The sequence below is a fragment of the Panthera tigris genome, chromosome A2 (genome assembly GCF_018350195.1).
Source record: "Panthera tigris isolate Pti1 chromosome A2, P.tigris_Pti1_mat1.1, whole genome shotgun sequence".
NCBI classification, from domain to species: domain Eukaryota; kingdom Metazoa; phylum Chordata; class Mammalia; order Carnivora; family Felidae; genus Panthera; species Panthera tigris.
Window position 1 is genome coordinate 73,689,839 of NC_056661.1, and position 18,737 is coordinate 73,708,575.

Sequence of the window (18,737 nt, forward strand, 5' to 3'; positions counted from 1 at the left end):
CAGGGACAAAGACCAAATATTTATTTTTTTTTATCATACTACAGAGGCAGAAAGCATTTATTTCACAGTCTTGCCGAGGAGGACAGTGCCTAGAGCCGGCCTGGGTGAGGGGGGTGAGGGCAGCATGGAGCTCAGGTCTGAGGTAACAACAGGTAACACAGCTTGGATCAAGCCTGAGTGTGCTGCGGCTATGCTGGGATAGGATGAGGGCTTGTGCCAAGGCTGGGTGAAGCAGGGCAGGGTTGATGAGACCTTGCTAAAGACTGTTTTACAATGTGTGGTACTGTTGGCTCTGTCTAGAGATTTCTGGCTCTAACTTAGGGCAATTTGTAGAGAAAATGACTTTATGTTTCTGTTTTTTTCTTTTTAACAGATAATTCCTGTTATTGGAGTCATGCTCTCATGGAGAAAGGAAACTGGTTCCAATTTAGTGTCAGTTCCAGGATAATCATCCAGGGTAATCACTTTCTCTGCCTGGCTGAGGATGATCCATCTTGTGAAAGATCAAAGAGTAAATATCTATGTAGAAAGATCTGAAGAACATGTTGACAAGCTGGCTTGAATCATTTAAATTATTCGCACTTCTCTGTGGCTGGCAGAAGAACTTCTGCAGGCAAGAACATAGCCAAATGGCCCTAACAGTGAAATAGAGTGACTCAGGATTCCACAAAAGCTGAAGGTTGACTTTTTTCCTTTCCTGTTACAGATAGCTAAGGGTCAGTCCATGTGACATCCTTGAATGCTCCGAGGAGTCAATCTTAGAATCTGTCTTAGTCTGTTTGGGCTGCTAGAACAAAATACCACAGACCGGTGGCCTATAAACCACAGGAATTTATATCTCACAGTCCTGGAGATGGGAAGTTCCAGATTGGGGTGCCAGTCTGGTCATGCTCTGCAACTCTTCTGAGTTGCAGACTGGCAACTTCTCATTATGTTCTCATAAGGCAGAAGGTGGGCAGGCAGCTCTTGGGGGCTTCTTTATTAAAGACACTAATTCCATTAGTGAGGGCTCTGCCCTCATGACCTAATCACCTCCTGAAGACCCCACCCCTACAACCATCACATGGGGTATTAGAATTTCAACATACAATTTTGGGGAGACATGTCTATTTAAACCATAGCAGAATATATTTTGCAAAGACACCCTAATGCCTTGAAACATACAGAGCCTGGGGTCCCCTGGGTGTTTCAGTTGGTTGAGCATCTGACTCTTGATTTAGGCTCAGGTCATGATCACTGGGTTGTGGGATCGAGCCTGGTTTGGGGCTCTGTGCTGAGCATGGAGCCTACTTGGGATTCTCCCTCTGTCTCCCTGTGTCCCTCTCCCCGAGTCATGCTCTCTGTCTTTCTCTAAAATTAAAAAAGAAAAAGAAAAAAGAAAGATACAGAGCAGGACTAGGAGCATGCTTCTGGAGTAGCACAGCAAGAATGCTAAAATGGGAGAAAAAAGTTAACATTTCAAGAGCAGTCACCATATGCTGGACCCCATGCTGGCTGTTTTACCTACATGATCTCTTAATTCTCCCAACAGCTCTGTGAGGTCAGCTTTACCCACTTCTATTTACAGATAAGGAAGGTGAGGTTCAGAGAAGTTAAATAACTTGTCTAAGTTCATTTGTCTTGTCTAAGGTCAATGTGATAGTCCATTTGACCACAAGCTATGCACTTTCCATACATAACAAAATAGTTGTGGGTACTAAAGTTCCAGAGACTGATTTTAGAGTTAGGAGTAATCTTGTAGTAAGTAGACAACTGTATTAAATAGACTTAGATTTATTTTTAAGGATTACCCACTCCCATACCTCTACCAGGTGGTCTCCTGGTTTTGGCTTTACTTCCAGTCAAGGCAGAGCCCAAAGGGGCAGCAAATTGAGGACTGACTCCAAGGTTCACCTGCAAGAATGGAAAGATGAGAAAGGGAGAAAAGTCTGAAAAGATGAATGGAAAGAGAAGGACTAATCTCGTGAGAAATTTAGAATATTGTATCTGTGCAATAATTAGTTAATGTGGCTCAAGAATAGACTCAGATGAATGGAAGGGAATGTATTTTTAAATTTTTAAAAATTTTTATTTTTTTAAAGTTTTTTTAATGTTTATTTATTTTTGAGAGAGAGAGAGAGACAGACAGACAGACAGACAGAGCATGAGCTGGGGAGGGGCAGAGAGAGGGAGACACAGAATCCAAAGCAGGCTCCAGACTCTGAGCTGTCAGCACAGAGCCAGACACGGGGCTGGAACTCACAAACCGCAAGATCATGACCCGAGCCAAAGTTGGACACTTAACTGACTGAGCCACCCAGGCACCCCTAGAAGGGAATATATTTCTTTAAAAGCAAACTCCAAAAGTTAGTACACAATAAAGGAAGCATTTCAAGTCACTGAGAAAGATTTAGATAGCTACATATAAAAAATTAATGCAATCATGAATTTATGTCATGTCCAAATAAATCCCAGGTGCATTAGTGAGTGCATTGTGTTTAAAGAAGTGAAAATACTAGAAGAAAATTAAGATTAACATTTATCTGATTTCTGAGTGGGAAAGGGTATTCTAAGCATAAACTCCATAGGAGAAATCACAAAAGAAAAGATGGATAGATTTGACTGTATACAAATGTATGTAAAAAATATAAATAAAAATGTAAAATAATTGATAATTTGGGGAAACATTTGCAAGAAATATGACTAAGGGTGGATATATTTAATATATAATGTGTTCACTCAAATCAGTAAGAAAAAATGTTAATGCCCTAAATTTAAAATGGGCCAAGTGTATGAAGAGATAGATTACTTGAAGAGAATTTACAAGTGACTAGTTAACATGTATTTAAAAAGTTCATCGTCACTAGTAATCAAAGCAAAGGAAATGAAAAATTTTACTTAATCACTGAGAATTATCAGAAGTAAGGTTTAAACTTGGTGTGGGAAAATGTGGGCTCACATACTGCTGGTAGAGAGAAATTTGTCAACCCCCTTCACCGTAGCCCTATCTCTGACATTTGGGAGCCCAGCAAGAGAATATAAATGGAAGCTCATATGCTATTTATCTAAATACTTAAGTATGTAATTGTACTCAAAGGATATACATTTGAAAATCTCTCCATTACACATGTAAATTAAGCTAAATGTAAGAAATGGAAAATTAAAGTTATGTATTATATATGTTTTTAGAGAGTTATTTTCATCTAAAATATTCAGAATTACTTTAAAATTTAAAGGCAAATGAGAGTTATAAATAATGACTATCAGAATTTTAGATAAGACTTATTTAAATAAATTTTAGTTTAATTTTAAGTGTTTAATTAAATATTAGCAAATGTTTTTATAAACATAAAGCTATTCAAAATTGTTCAGTATCAATGTCCAATGTCTGCTAACATAAAGAACTGTTATCATGCATCATGTATGTTATATCTTTACCTCCATAGAATCAAATGTAAGAGTAATATAAATTGATTAATATTGCAAAGTGCTCCTTCTCACTGCAAAGGGAACACCAGTTCTTGAGTATGTTAGGACTATACATCTAGCATGAAGGGAAATCAGAAAGTAGGCACACACACAGTACTACTAGCAAATGGTACTTTCTTTTCTAAGAAGCTGCTGCATTTATGTTGACAGGAAGGGCTTGTCAGGTTAATTTGTCTTCTCTTACCTATGTGCTTTCTACCTCTCCAGAGAAGTGTCCATCTCTGATGTGGCAGTGGCATAACTCATAAATCTTACGGGTATTCAGATGCAGTTACTTTTGTGTTTTAAGGACATCTGGCGAGAGAGGTGAAGTTGTGTGTCCCTGGGGCTGGAATAGTCTTATTCATGAAAGTGGGTGTTTAGGGTTATGGATAATGTTGTGTCCTGGGTCCTGATTGATTCTGGTACCCATATATTCTTTAATAAATGCACTGTGTGTGTGTGTGTGTGTGTGTGTGTTTGTGTTTGACATCGGTGGCCTTTTGATGTGTGGGCTTATGGTGGGATTTCTTGTTATTTGGGTCCAGAGGCAATTAGTACAATATACATCAAAAGCCTTGGAACTATGAAGACACTGCCATTACATCTTTGTTAGGCTAAGTTTGGGTTGGACAAAGGAATTATATAGGCTTTAACTCAGTGATTCCATTAAAAAAAAAACTACCGTAAATAAATAATGAGCGAATACTAGAAAGCGTGGGCAAAGATTTGTATACCAAGTTGCTTATTATGACATTACTTAAAATGTTCAAGAAGAGGGGAATAGCTAAATACATTGTGATATCTATATAATGGAATACAATGCTAGGACTTTATAAACACGTGGGAAATACTTATGACTTAATGTTAAATGACAGTGTGAATTATATAAACGCCGATCTCAGTTAAGAGAACCATATGCATAGAAGCAAAGACAGGAAGGAAAAGCATCAACATTTTGGTAGTGCTTATGTCTCTGAGTTGTGAGAATATGGTTAATTTATCTTCTTTTTTTTAAACTAGGCTCCATGCCCAGTGTGGGGCTTGAACTCACGACCCTGTGATCAAGAGTTGCACACTCTACTGACTGAGCCGGCCACTTGCCCCAATTAATTTAACCTTTTTTTTTTTAAATATACATTTTTTAATGTTTATTTATTTTTGAGACAGAGAGAGACAGAGCATGAACGGGGGAGGGGCAGAGAGAGAGGGAGACACAGAATCGGAAGCAGGCTCCAGGCTCCGAGCCATCAGCCCAGAGCCCGACGCGGGGCTCGAACTCACGGACTGCGAGATCATGACCTGAGTCGAAGTCGGACGCCTAACTAACTGAGCCACCCAGGCGCCCCTAATTTATCTTTTTAAAAATATTTGTACTAATTTTCCTGGTTTACTATTATGGGCACATTATTTTCAAAATGAAAGAAATAAAGCTACTTCAAAGAGAGAGCTTTAATGTTAACATATAGCTTCACAAGTGCTGAATGTGAGCCTTAGACGCAATGCCTAATTCATAGTAGAACATGAAACCAAGTGTTAGTTCTTGCTAAAAAGGGGGATTTGGGATTATAATAAGGATTTTTTGTTAAGATTTTATTTTTAAACAATCTCTACACCCAATGTGGGTCTCTAACTTAACAATGCTGAGACCAAGAGTTGCGAGCTCTACTGACTGAGCCAGCAGGTGCCCTGATTACAAGGCTTTCTTATATATCTCTCTGATCAAGTTAGTTTGCCACATTTTGGGTAAGCATTGGTTTTAATCAGGGCACACTACTTACACTGTTGTTTCTGTTAGGCTGTTTTCTGGAGATTCCTATAGGTCTCCCAAAAAGAAAACAGTAAAAAAGATCTTTAGTCTGATAGGAGAATAATGGGGTAGGGATGCATGCAGATGGTAGAAAAGAGCTTTTTATGTTGGTTTGAAAATAATAAGGGTCCAAAATAGTTTTAAGTTTAGTGTCTGACTGAACCTCATAATTAGCTTTATTGACAGCCCTTTGCCTGTAACCACTGGATAAATACTATGTTACAATATGCAGAGTGAACCTGAGATCACAAAACTCCTTTCTCCAACCCTCACTTAGCCTGACAACGTTGTAATGACAATGTCTTCATTGTTTGTAGTTTGGTAGTATTTTGTTTCCTTCCAGGGCAAGACTGTGGAGAGGCAGCTTAACCTAGTAGTTGAGAACATAGGATTCAAGATATGTTACATGAAAAGAGGAAGTCTTAAGAGCAATATTTATATTCTGAACAATTTTTGAAAAAGAAACCGTTACCTCTTTTGTATATGGTATTAGGCAGTTTAGGTAAGGATATGCTGCAGTAACAAACATGCCACAAATCTCATTGGCTATCAGTAGTAAAGTGAGTGGCTTACCCATCTTACATGTTGGCTGTGGGCTGACTATAGCTCTGTTTTACGTCTTCACTCTGGGATCCAGGTTGAAGGAGTATTCCCTTTCAGGGACATCACTATTCTCATGGCAAAGGAAAAAGAAGATGGTGGAAGCACATGATGGCTCTTACAGTTTGTGCTTGGAAGTGGAGCATACCTTTGGCCAAAAAAATACAACCAAGCCTGAGGTCTATGGGGTAGGAAGTATAATCTTTCCTATGGTTTAGAGGGAGGGGCCACACATATTTTGAACAATAATTCATCCTACGTCAAATATGTATATAATTGTGTGTGTGTGTGTGTGTGTGTGTGTGTGTGTAAACAGTAAGAATTAGAGCATAAATCAATAAAATTGGAAGCAGGAAATCAATAGAGAAAATCACCAGACCTGTTATTAGTTAAGGCACACTATAGCTAGCTAGTAATAGAACTCCATAAAATACTTTTTGTACAGCTTCCTAAACTAAGCTTCATCAAAAATAATCTTTAGATAATTTAGACAAATGAAATGCTTGAGGAGGGTGTAGTTTTCAAATTGAACCAGTAAATTCATTTATAAAAGTACACAGGGAATCATGTGGAATGGTCTTGGACGAGCTAAGAGAAGTCAGGACTAATACACATTGTCAGGATGAGACAGTGAGACCCAGAGCCAGAAGTTCAGGCCCTAGACTGACAGCTCTTGTCCTTGGGCAGTCCCTTCACCTTTGTCCTGCTTCAGGTTTCTCAGTGAAAGTGTCTGCTCCACCTGATAGTGAAGACCTTTTCAACATAGCAAAGATAAAAATGCCTTGTAAACCTAAAAAAGATTGTAATTTAGGTCATGATCCAACTTTTGCCTTATTATTTTAGTTGAAAGTTTTTTCTTTTCTTCCCCCCCCCCTCCTGCCTTAAGTCATGTGGCTATTTGCCTCAGCTCTTTAGAACACTTGCTATCATAGTCTAAGTATGGAAAATATCTTAGCAACAGCAGTTTCCCAGAGAAATCCTATTTGGGCACCAACATCTCTTGGGAAAGCAAAAAGGAGTAAATCTGAAGATTTATGTAGCAGCAGCATACCTTTGGGAAAAAAATTATTCAAGTATTCTAAAGTATTTGATATTATACACACCTGTGCTGTCCAGTATATTAACCACTAGTGGCATGTGTCCATTTAACTTTAAATTCATTAAAATTAATGAAGTTCAGTTCCTTGGTATGATCTGCACCAGCCCTCACCCACCTCAACTTCTGTGACTCACCCTCCCTCTTGGTTTTTTAGAACACGGAATGCACAGTCCTACCTCAGGGCCTTTGCCCATGCTGTTCCCCACCCCCTGAATTCTTCCTTCAGCTATTTTTATGGCCCACTCTCTCACTTCATTCAGGTTGAGGCTCAACGTCACTTCATCTGAGGAAGACTTTGTCTTTATTTCATTACATTTATCTTATGTAAGGTAAATTTGTAAAATACATTGTATGGTAGGTAGTGATAAATGATTAGGGGCAAATCAAGCAGGTAAAGGGGGAGAGGTTTTGTTTTGTTTTGCCTTTTAACAATTTTAAAGAGTCCAGGCTAATGTGACATCTTAGTAAAGAGTTAAGAAGGGGAAGAAGCGAGCCATGTAGATATTTGGGGAAAGAACATTTCAAGCAGGGAAGGCAACACAGACAGTGACCCCGGGGCAGGAGTGGGCCAGGCCTATTGGAGAGCTGACGAGCCATTACTAGCTGTGCTAGTTGTTGATTTGCCTGTGCCCTCCCCACACCTTTGTAAATATTCAGTGTACTCTACCCAATTACTCCTCGTGAGGGTGCCATCTGTTTCCTGCAGGGCCCTGATGGATACGAGTGAATCCATCCTGTTTGGGAAGGTTGTACAGTCTATAAAAAGAAATGCTGGATGAGTTCAGAGCAGGGGAAAAATCATTGTAGGATGAAGCATGTGAATCTTTGTGTCGACCTTGAAGGAAATACTGTAGAACCAAGTTATTTCTATGACCGTGCTTCTAAATTAATGATAGCCCTTCAGCCCCATGGCCTCAGCCAGAAATCTCTCTGGGTGTTATCTCGGATTCTTCCTTCTTCTTCACCCCAACAGCTAATTGATCACTAAATCCCATCTGATTTTCTAAATCTCCTTTGAATCATTCTTTCCAGGTCTTTGTTATCCACCACTGGGTGCCTGCAGTAGCCTCCCTCTCTTACCCTTTCTCCAAAGTGACCTTTAGAGAATACAAAAATACAAATGCACTATCTTTCTGCTCCTTTAAAAACCTACTCATTAGCTCTCCCTGGTGTACAGGAGAGTGTCCATGTTCGTTGGCAGGCATTCCCAACCTCATCACCCACTAGTCCTCCTTTTGCACGCAGTGTTCAAACCATACTCGGTAACGTATGGTTTTTGTATGGTCATGCTTCCAGACTTTTGCATATGCCTCACCAGATGCCAGCAATGCCACTCCCCTGCCTTTGTCTACTAACTCCCTCCTGCCCTTTGGGACTCAGCTCGTGTCACCTCCTCAGGAAGTCATCTTTCAACAAGTATTTGTTGAGCCAGTCTGTGAAGGCACTGAACTGGGTGTTTTGTGTATAAAACATACGAGATCCTTGTTTTCCTAAAGATTTTGTCTAATCATTTTTAGAGTCATTGAACAAGGCAACCATTGGACCGAAATGGCTCTAATGTCTTGGCAGCCTACACAAACAAACTGAAACCCAAGCCAGAGTCAATTTCTGTAAATGCCTTACAGTTATGAAATTGAAACTTAAGAACAATAAATCACAACTAACCAGGCTTCCCTAAATAAGGCAACTCGGATTATAACCAAGCAGGTGATTTCTTTGCTGTTTCTGTGTCTTCTTGATGCTCTAAGTCTTTCCCTTAGCTTCTGACCTCTACCCAATTTTGGTTTGGCACTGCCTGAGTCAGATCAATAGTTGTTCCAATAAACTGTTCAAAACTTAATGTATCTCAGTTTATCTTTTAGTATACTAATTGCTAACAGCATTTGTTTGGGAAGACAAACGCTAAACAGGGAAGCACAGATAAACATATAGCAAAAATCGTGTGAGTTGCCTTGGGGGAAAATCCAGAGAACAATGAAAGTGACCTTAGGGTGGGATGGGGATCCGATGTAATAGAAGGCTGAGGAGGTGACAGTTAAGCTGATGCCTGAAAAATGACAACGAGCTAGCCAGGTAAGCCAGGTGACACTGTAGGGGGTCACTGAGAGGATTCAGGGCAGCATTTTGGACTGAAGGAACAAAAGGGAAGGAGTATGTGGGAAGGCTCTGAGAGAACCTGGTGCATTGTAGGAATTGAAAGCCGGTTAGTAATGGAGCTGGAATTTGGTGAGCCATGGAGAGTGGAAGAGGTGGAGGTGCAGAGGTAGCCAGGGCTAGACCTTGCATGACTGTGCGCCCAAACAGGAAAACAAACAAAAAAAAAGTTTGGATTTTAGTTGAATGCATAGCAAGTCCCCGAAGTTTCCTAAGCAGAGAAATGACCTGATTTCACTCATGGCTTAAACGGCTCACTCTGGCTACAATCTGGAGAATGGCTTGAAGGGAGGTCAAGAGTGAAAAGAGTAATGTCTCCCTCTTTGAATTAGGGGTCCCTCCTGTATATTCCTAGAGCATCTGGTGCTTCTCCTGTCATACAGTAAGTGTTCAATGAATGTCTGTATTAAGGAAGGAAGTATCAGATCCAACTTTTCTCTCCAAGTCTCTAGCTCTCTTATCTGAAAGGAGAAAAAAAAAAGTCTCAACTAAGGAACTGTCCAGCTATAAAATTGGGTGACCATTTGCTGGAGAAGAAAGGACATTTTGGTGAGGCATCAGAGTAAGAGGTCTGAAGGAGATTGGCCCGAACAGGGTATGTGCTGGAGGTGGGGTGTGGACGGGAGATAAAGGGAGGCCCTCTTGACCAGAGTAGATGGTTGAGTAGCCATTTTTAATTACTGGAGTTCTTCTGGATTGTGGAAAAAAGTTCTAAATGTACGGAGAAAACAGCTGAATCTCCCCACATTCATCAAGGTGGAAACAAGGCTAATGTGCTCTTGGGCAGCCCACGCTCAGAGCCCACTCTGATTGCTCTACTTACATCAAGGAGCTGGCAAGCTCTTAACGCTCCACTGTTTGTGCAATGAGAATTTATACACCAGGCACCATAGCACAGTGAGATAAAAAGTATACCAAGTGGGGTGAATGAAATTAAAGATACATATGATAAGATAAATTTGGCATTTCATAAACTCATTTTGGGGAAGGGAGAACTCATTAGGCTGTGAAAATGAATCACAGGGAGAACAGGGTCCCACTGGCAGAGCATCACTCACTGCAGGGTAATTCTCTGGTTGTCGTGGGGCTCTGCGTAGAGGGTGGATTGATGATGATCCCTTCTTTATTGAGATTTTGGGCTCACATCTCATTTATGTTTATGCCTGCCAGATGGCAGAGCCTTTATTTGTCACTGCATTTCTTAGCCATTTCTTGATCTCTGAAGCTCGAGTGCAGAGATGCTCAAAATGGTACAGTAAGTATGTCTGGGAAATGCATCGGTAAATACTTAGAGAAACAAATAATGCCGAGGGAAGGGGTTTATTCCACAGGATAATAGGGATGAGGTTAGGAAAAAGAAAAATGGATGTTCAATATCAAGGCAAAATACCCTGGCCATTCGACTTTTAGAATGACTTCCCAGGGGAGGCCGTGAAAATCCTGCTACTTGAGGCATTTGAGAATAGACTGGATTCTGGAGATTATCCTGTAGGGAGTCAGATGTACTCTGATCCAGGGACTGAATGAAAATAGCCACAAAACCTACAAAATTGTCTTTTGTGGTTATGATTCTGGCAGCCCGGTCAGGTCTTGCTTTTTTGAATCCTTTGCTATAACCAGTATGCATTTACCCAGGCTGAACTGAAGAACTACAGTTTAGAATATGAGTCTTGGTGGGCTCCCATGTTCATGACCTGGCTGGCTAAGAGGCTGTGCTGTCTTACACATTGTCCTGGTTGATGTCCTCTCCTTCCCTCTGCTGTCCCCCCCTCCCCTCCTCTCTCTTCTCCTTCCCTTCTTTGCCCTCCCCTACTCTTCCCTGCTCTTCCTTCCTCTTCTCCCCTCCCTTTTGTATTCTCTTCTCAATAAAGGACATAGATTTTGGGAGACAAAGACTTGGACACCATTCCTCTGAGTCTTTCTGGTGTGTCTTTTGGATGCCTGCCCTCTGCTGCTCGCTGCACTGTGGTTTGGTGTTTAGAGGAGACTATGGGTCTATGTCTACCAGAGAGAGTGATTGTGAGACATGGGAATTGCTGAGGTCTGCTGGCCATTCCATAGTGGACAATCCCTGCAAAGCCTGCAGAATTTCAGTTAAAATCTGCTCCCTGCTCCTGCCCCAGCCTACCTAGAGATCTGCTAGGGATCTGAGTCTTCTGTTTTATAGCTATTGTTAAGGATTTGATGGAGGCGAGGTGAAGGAGGAAGGGTTTCATTCCCTAAGGACAGACTGAACTTGTCATTCAAGTTCAGCTGTAAGAGACTCTAGAGTAAAAATGTCAAAGGCTGAATGCTCATTCTTCTTTTTTCTCCTGATCAATTGTAATTGATCTACAAATACGTGTATTTGAGGAAAGTCTCTGAAACTGGAGCTGCGACAAGTTGCTGATGTGGTCACAGAACAGGGGTAAGTATAGGGGTCCAGGCAAGTCAGCAGGCTGGTAAGAAGGTTTGAGAGACATGTCCTTGGTGAATGCCATGATTCAGTGCCTTGTCACTATAAGCCATACATAGCCCAGCCCAGCCCAGCTCAGCCTTCCTAAATGTGTGTGATCATAAAGATCTGAGGAGCAGTCAACACAACAAATTGGAACCCGTTCAACGTTGTCTATTCATCTTTTATTGTGGGCTAGGCTCTGTGCTAGGTGTTGTAAGAAATACAAATACGAATAACACCCAGTTTGGGTTCTCAAAGAAAATACAACTAATAGGAAAAAACCAACACAAATGACCATAATAAAGGGCAGTGCCAGATAACCACTCTGGGCTGTTTTGTACACCAACAACCATTCTTTGGTTCTCCAGACACCAACTTGGTGTTCAATGATTCCATTCAATTCTGATACTACTTTGCATTAGTGCAGACCCTGCAGGCTAAAGGCTCCGTCCTACAATACTGCCTCCCACTTCATGTGTCAGTCATTAGTCCTGGGCCTCCCATAATTCTCACCTACCAGCTATAAATGGGGGGGGGGGTCCCATGACCCCCCCTCCTTAGGTTTGGTAATATGGTAGACTGGCTCACAGAACTCGGGAACATATTTTACTTACATTTATTGATTTATTATAAAGGATGTTATAAAGGATATAAACGAATAGCCAGATGAAGAGGTATATAGGATGAGGTCTGAGGGGGTCTCAAGCACAGGAGCTTCTGTTACAGGGAGTTGGGGTACACCACCAAACCAGCACAGGGATATGCTCACCAACCCACATACTCTATGAACCCTGCCATTTACGGGTTTTATGGAGGCTTCACTACATACACACAAATGATTAAATCATTGACTCAGTCTCCAGTCCCTCTCCCCTTCCTGGAGTTGGAGGGTAGGGCTGAAAGTTCCTAGCTTCTAATCAAGGCTTGGTCATTCTGGAGACTGGTCCCCATCCTGGAGTGATCCAGGGGACCCCAACAGCCAGTCCTCTTATTAGCATGCAAAAGACTCTCATTGCTTTGGAGATTCCAAGGGTTTTAGGACCCAAGTACCAGAAACTGTGACAAAGGCTCAATATTTTTTATTATGCCACACCACCGTAAGGAAATTACATGGAAAGCATGTGTGACTTCAAAGAAGAAAGATCAGATCAGTTTTTCAAAGAAATTATATTGCGATATCACATAATGTGGAAGAACTTGGGTTCTGGATTTGATTTCTGGAGCAAATCTCATAGCTGCTTTTCTGCTTCTTCACTGGTGTCCTTAATCACAAAATGGAACAATGTCAGTTCCCCTGGAAAGAGTATAAGGGAACTCAGATCTCTTCCACTATGGGAACTTCCTGTGGCAGAGTGTTATTTTGCTTGTCTGTTCGGTCCTCTATAGAGCTCAACTACATCGTCTCCCCCGCGCCCCCCCCCCCCCCCCCCCCAGAAATCACAATAAGATGAGGAGATTACTGCTTGAAACTTGCAATCCCATTATCTGTCAGCCTATGAAAGATAAAAAGTGCCACTAGTGTATCCAGAAAGTCATTTTTCAGTAGCCATGGGTGACAAGAATTACATTTCTTTGCTAGGAGATCTTGATGCGGTGTATCATAAATATTCAGGTTCTGTAGACTTTTAAAAAAGATGTAATATCTCCTTTTTTGTATAACACTAGCTTCAAGGTCAGATCCAGGATGACTCAAAAACAGGAACTAGGAATTCTTATGCATGAGTGAAAAGCAGCAGTTGGGGAGTGGGCCGAAGGAGGTTGAGGAAGTAGAAACTGAAAAGCGAAGTAGGGGTTGGGGTATGGGTCTGGAAATCATATGCTGGGGTGGATTACCCTTAGACCCAGGCAGGTGGGCCTCTGCTCTGGCTTTAGCTTTCATGGGACTGGCTCTGGCCCTCCTCCGTCTGTGCCTTTCCCAGGGGATGAGAGGTCCAGGAGCCCAAGTGGTGTGTCCACCTACAGTCCATGCCCCCCTACTTCAAAACCATATTCTAGGTACCAGGGACACCAGAATTCCTTGCCCCAATGCTAAGGTCAATATAAATGTCTTTCCCAGGTCTGTCCTTTTGAGTGAGGGCTAATTATACCACCTGTGTACCCAAAGGGTGGTCAAGGAGTGGTGGTTTGGCAGGGGTCAGGGGAGACAGAAATAGGCTGGGTGAGCTGGGATGTCCATATGCATACGAGAAAGGTCTTTTATGATCTGAGTAGAGCTAGCAGAGAGAAAAGAGAAATGGGTGGGTTGTGGGCCAGGGGCTTCCATGTGTACTGTTGCCCTAGGCCTGCAAATGTGAGGGGCAGGCCTGTGGAGGAGTCCAGGCTTATAACTTCCCAAGCAAAAACAATGAATTTGCAAGTAGTTCCTGATAGAATTGAGTTGGCTTGCCCTTGTCCTAGATTCAATCTTAATTGTTTTTATCTCTATCTGCCATGTTGCTAATAGGGCAACTAGTTCATGGTAATAGCACTAGGACCTTCTAGTCCACAGCTATAGTCCTTGAGAGACAGGAGTAACTTTAAGAGAAAGACTGTCTGGTCTAGAATTTACGAGAACCCCACAATGTCCACACACCAAGAGGAAGGAGGCACTGTTCCTTTTGAACCTGACTCAGGAAAACTTTCGCAGAGGCTCTGGTATCAAATGCAGTCCTGTCCTGAGATCTGGCCCAGCCCTGTGCCTCAGAGGACTCTGCTGTTTGAGTGCCTTCCTTGAACTTTTCTTATTCCCTGTCCAATGCTGGAGATAGGCAGGAGTCAGCAGTGCCATCCAGGTGGGACTCCTGGACCCTGTTGCAGGACCCATGTGGGCTCTGGTGCCTATTTCTCCCCTTTAGGACTTTCTTCCATCCTCTACTGCTCGTATAGGGTTGACCAGATGCTCCAGAAGATCCGAGCCTTGTGCCTGTGACGTTGTTCCAGGATTGGGACCAGGACCCAGACCTAGTTCCAGGAGGGTGGTCTGGAGATTGTATAGCTCCTGCTGACTTGTATTTCTTTCATGGGATCACCTGAAATTGGGCCACCAGATGTGCTAGTATGAAGATTTTGGTGACTTTAATTGTTTATATATGATTGTTTATATATTTGTCTGGGCCCCACATACCCTAGGGGCAGCCATGGTCACATACTTGTACAAATATCAATCTTTTCCCCAGTTTCCCTCCTAATTCTGCTGTCTCCTAAATCCCATAACAAGGACCCACATTCTCTGAAGAGCAGAAACCCAGAGGCAGAGGAGGAAGTTCCAAGTGGTTAATTCCGGTCTTCTCTGACAGAGATGACATAGCTTCTGGACTTCCAGCTGTGTGGAGTCTTGCCCTTAGTTTCCATGTAGGACAGTGGCCTGATTGAATCCTGCAGACAGGAAGATGAAGCGTGCCTCAAAAGTATTGGGGGGTAATTGGTAGGGGCTTCAAGGAGAATAATGTCACATCCCTGGCAGTGGCTAGAGGAGGAGGTGACTTGGAAAGGTTTTCTGTCAATAACATGAAGTTCCCAACACATTCTACCAGATCCAAAATGAACCCCTTCCCCACCAAAACCTCGGTTGTGTCTGCTCTGGGAAAGGACCTGTGGAAGAGACAAGATGAATACCTGAGAGATGATACCCCAGCTGCTGCTCATCCTGTTGAGAGCAGCAACTCACATTTACTGGGCACATGATATCTAGATATAGATATCTGGTTTAATCCTAGTGACAAAGTCTGGGGGGCGGGGGTAACTGTTATTATTTCCATTGTAGATAAGGAAACAGAGGCCAGGGTGTGAAAATAATTTGCCCAAGATCAGGTAGCTGGTTAGTGGTGGAGTCAGGATTTGAACCCAGGTCTATTCCACTGCTCCAGGCCTGTTCATGCTCAGACAGCCTTACTGCTAGGGTGCAGTGAGGAAGATCTCTCCTGCAAGAGAAAATCTGGGGGCCTCCCTGGGACTCAGAAGCGAGCTCTTGGATGGGCTCTTTTAGCTGTTTTTTAAAAAACCTTGAAGTACTTTCAGTGACCAATTTTTCATTCCGAGTCAGCAGCTTTGGATTACAACACACATCAGCTGCTCTTAAAAGGTTACTGAAAAAAGGGTGTGATGAAAAAAGGGTATTGACATCCCCTCCACTCCAAAAAAAAAAATTATATTATGGTTCTTTTCACCCAAGCACTTCAAAACCTTTCTAGAACACCTTGTGGGGAGTGCTATTATCACACTTTGCAGAGTAACAACTGACCATCTGGCCATACTCATTCAGGAAACCAATGGCAGATCAAGTGTGATTTGGAGAAATGGAGCCAGGCTTAGTTCCCTCTCACAACTCAGACCCATCAACTGGGTACTCCATCCACTGTCATTGCAATTGGGCCACCCTGATCCAGGGGAATTTGGACTCTACATTGTCAGTACATTTCTTTTTAATTAGTTTATGTTTTTTAAAGGGAGTTTTTTAAACAAATTTTAATTATTTCTTTTTTTGCAGAGATTTGCGAAGGCTTTGAAGAATACGCGAAATAGGACTGGTTAGCGTACAAACATAAGGAAAGAAGTCAAACAAGAATAGGGAACAAAATGGAGTCTGTGAATGAGGCAAAATCAAACATGGCTGAAGTTGGGAGCTTGTTCTTCAGTGAGAGGCCAGAGCGGCCACATACTCCTCTAACTGCCCCCAGGGGGCGCTGTGCTCAGTAAGGTTTCCACTTAGGAGCCTCTCTTCCATCACACACATTTCTCAATTTCATACTCAGAGCCTGGAATATCTGATTCGAATCTGGTTCTGAGTTAACTGTGGCTTTTGGATATGATCTAATGTTTCCTTATCTTCAAAAAAGACCTCCTTATATTATTCTGAGGAATACATGAGGGGACAAATGTAGAATACTTAGTGCAATGGTCTGAACGTTTGTGTCCCCGCACAATTCCTATGTTGAAACCCTAACCCCTAAGGTGATGGGCATTAGGAGGTGGGGCCTTGGGAGGTCATTAGGTTATGAGGCTGGAGCCCTCATGGATGGGATTAATGCCCCTATGAAAGGGGCCCCAGGGAGTTCTCACCCCTTCCCAGCCTCCCAAACTGTAAGAAATAAATTTCGCTTGTCTATAAGCTACCCAGTCTATGGTATTTGTTACAGCAGCCCAAATGGGTTAAGACACTTAGCATAGTATTTGCATCCTGCAGGCTCTTAGCAAGGTTTATATATTTCTCTCTCTCTTTCCCTTCTTCTGTTCTTCCTTCTTTCCTCTAGTTTTCTTTTTAAAAAAAGTTTATTTTGAGAGGAGGGGAGGGGCAGAGAGAGAGAGAAAATCCCAGGCAGGCTCTGTGTTCTCAGCACTATGTGGGGATTCAGGGCTCAGTCTCACGAACCATGAGATCATGACCTGAGCTGAAATCAAGAGTCAGACGCTTAACTGACTGAACCCCCAGGTGCCCCACAAGTTTTCTTTTGAAACGTGATATATAATCAACTCGATTTTTCTTTTGGATTTTAAGTAAGTTTAGGTTACTTAGGCTAAGTAAGTAAATAAGTTTAAGTCAAATCTTAAACTGCTTCTCTAGGAGAGTACACAGGACGAACACATATTCTGGAGGGAGCGGTATTGGAATCCCAAGGCGCTGGGCATGGCTCCTGAGGAAGGTAAGGCCCCAGGTGGTCGGTCCACTGTGGACAAAGCACAGAGCAGGGCGGGAAGACCCTGACAGCGTGGGTTGGGGGTGTCCAAAGGAGAGGTGTGAGTGTGTGAGTGTGGGTGTAGAATCACAGGGAGAAGCCGGCCCATAGCGCAAGACTTGCTGTTCACTCTAAGAGCATCCTTCTCAAAACTCCTGGTGTTTGCTGACAACCGGAGGCTTTTTCCCCCTTCTCAGAAATTCCCTGAGGGAAATGTGGATCTAAGGGGAAAGTGTAAATAAAGGCTTCTTGGAGAAAGTCCCTCTTTCTTCGGGTGTGAAGGGCTCTCTGGGGTCCTGGTGCGAGCTCAGGGACTCTCATCCTCCTCCTCGCTTACCCCCCTCCTTCTTTTCTTTACTTCCTTCCTTCATCTTTGTTCTCGCTTCCTGGGGGCTGCACCCCAGCTGGGGCCCTCTCCCCGCACGTCCCTTCCCCAGGGCTCTTTCAGGATCCTTCTCATTTCTCGTCTTCCCTGTCATTTTTCTTCTTGGCCTTTCATCCAGAATAAGGGAAGCATGGTAGAAAGCATCTCTATTTCTCTTCTACTCATATTCTCGTAAACATCTCCAAGAGCCCGAGAAACGTCTGTTTCTTGGTCTCCTGTTTCTGGAAACCATTATTTATTTAACATGTTCCTACCACTTGGTGAAGCTCCTATTCTTCTGTGGAATATTCCCGCAGACTGGATTCCAGAGTCTGCTGTTTAGAAGCACTGTTGTTTCCTTGTTTCCTGTCACCGAACAATTGCCGGCTTCCTTCATGTGAGCAGAAGTGGAGAAAAACACCAGTGTGGCAAACCCGCACCAGACCCACAACCCCCCACCCCTGGGCTTGAACCTTGGTGGCCACGATGTGAGAGTGGTTTTAAAACTTAACGAAATGTTTACCTGAGCTATTCTTTCTATTCTTGTTAGTCATAGTCTTTATTTAAACATGTGGCTCCATTTTATTTATTTATTTTTAAACGTTTATTTATTTTTGAGACAGAGACAGAACGCGAACGCGGGAGGGTCAGAGAGAGAGGGAGACACAGAATCCGAAGCAGGCTCCAGACTCTGAGCTGTCAGCACAGAGCCCGACGCGGGGCTCAAACTTACGAACCGCAAGATCATGACCTGAGCCGAAGTCAGACGCCCAACCGACTGAGCCACCCAGGTGCCCCATCCATTTTAACAAATAGAAGAGGAATTAGAGTCTAACTGGTTCCCAGTAATAGGGATGGACCTAGTTTATACTTTTAAATTATTTACAGCCTGCCAGTGCCCGTGGCTTTGGGTTATTGATGCTGCAATAGTTCCAGTTGGTGACAGAAGCCCTTTCCAGAAGACAGTGGCACTGTTAGCAGCAGAACTTGTGGCTGGCTCCTTCCAGCTCCCCCAAATTTCTGGGGCACAGAGAAGCATCACGCTGCCTTCAGCACAGCTCTTCCCTGGGAGACGCTGGAGGGACAGTCTGCTGCCTTTGCCAGACTCAGGCCATACTCTGCAAGTAAGTAGCTGTGCCGCTTTGAACAAGTCACTTGACCTCTCTGAACACAGT

The 18,737-nt window shown here is 42.8% G+C and overlaps 1 long non-coding RNA gene across 1 annotated transcript in view; it reads left to right on the forward strand.

Annotated features, from left to right (window-relative positions):
* LOC107180813 overlaps nucleotides 1-17,327 on the forward strand; it is a 44,539-nt gene extending 27,212 nt beyond the window's left edge. Inside the window, exons 2-3 of the long non-coding RNA XR_006210430.1 lie at nucleotides 374-511; nucleotides 17,087-17,327. This is a non-coding gene — a long non-coding RNA (uncharacterized LOC107180813). The remainder of the gene's footprint in view (nucleotides 1-373; nucleotides 512-17,086) is intronic.
* Nucleotides 17,328-18,737: the final 1,410 nt, after the last annotated feature.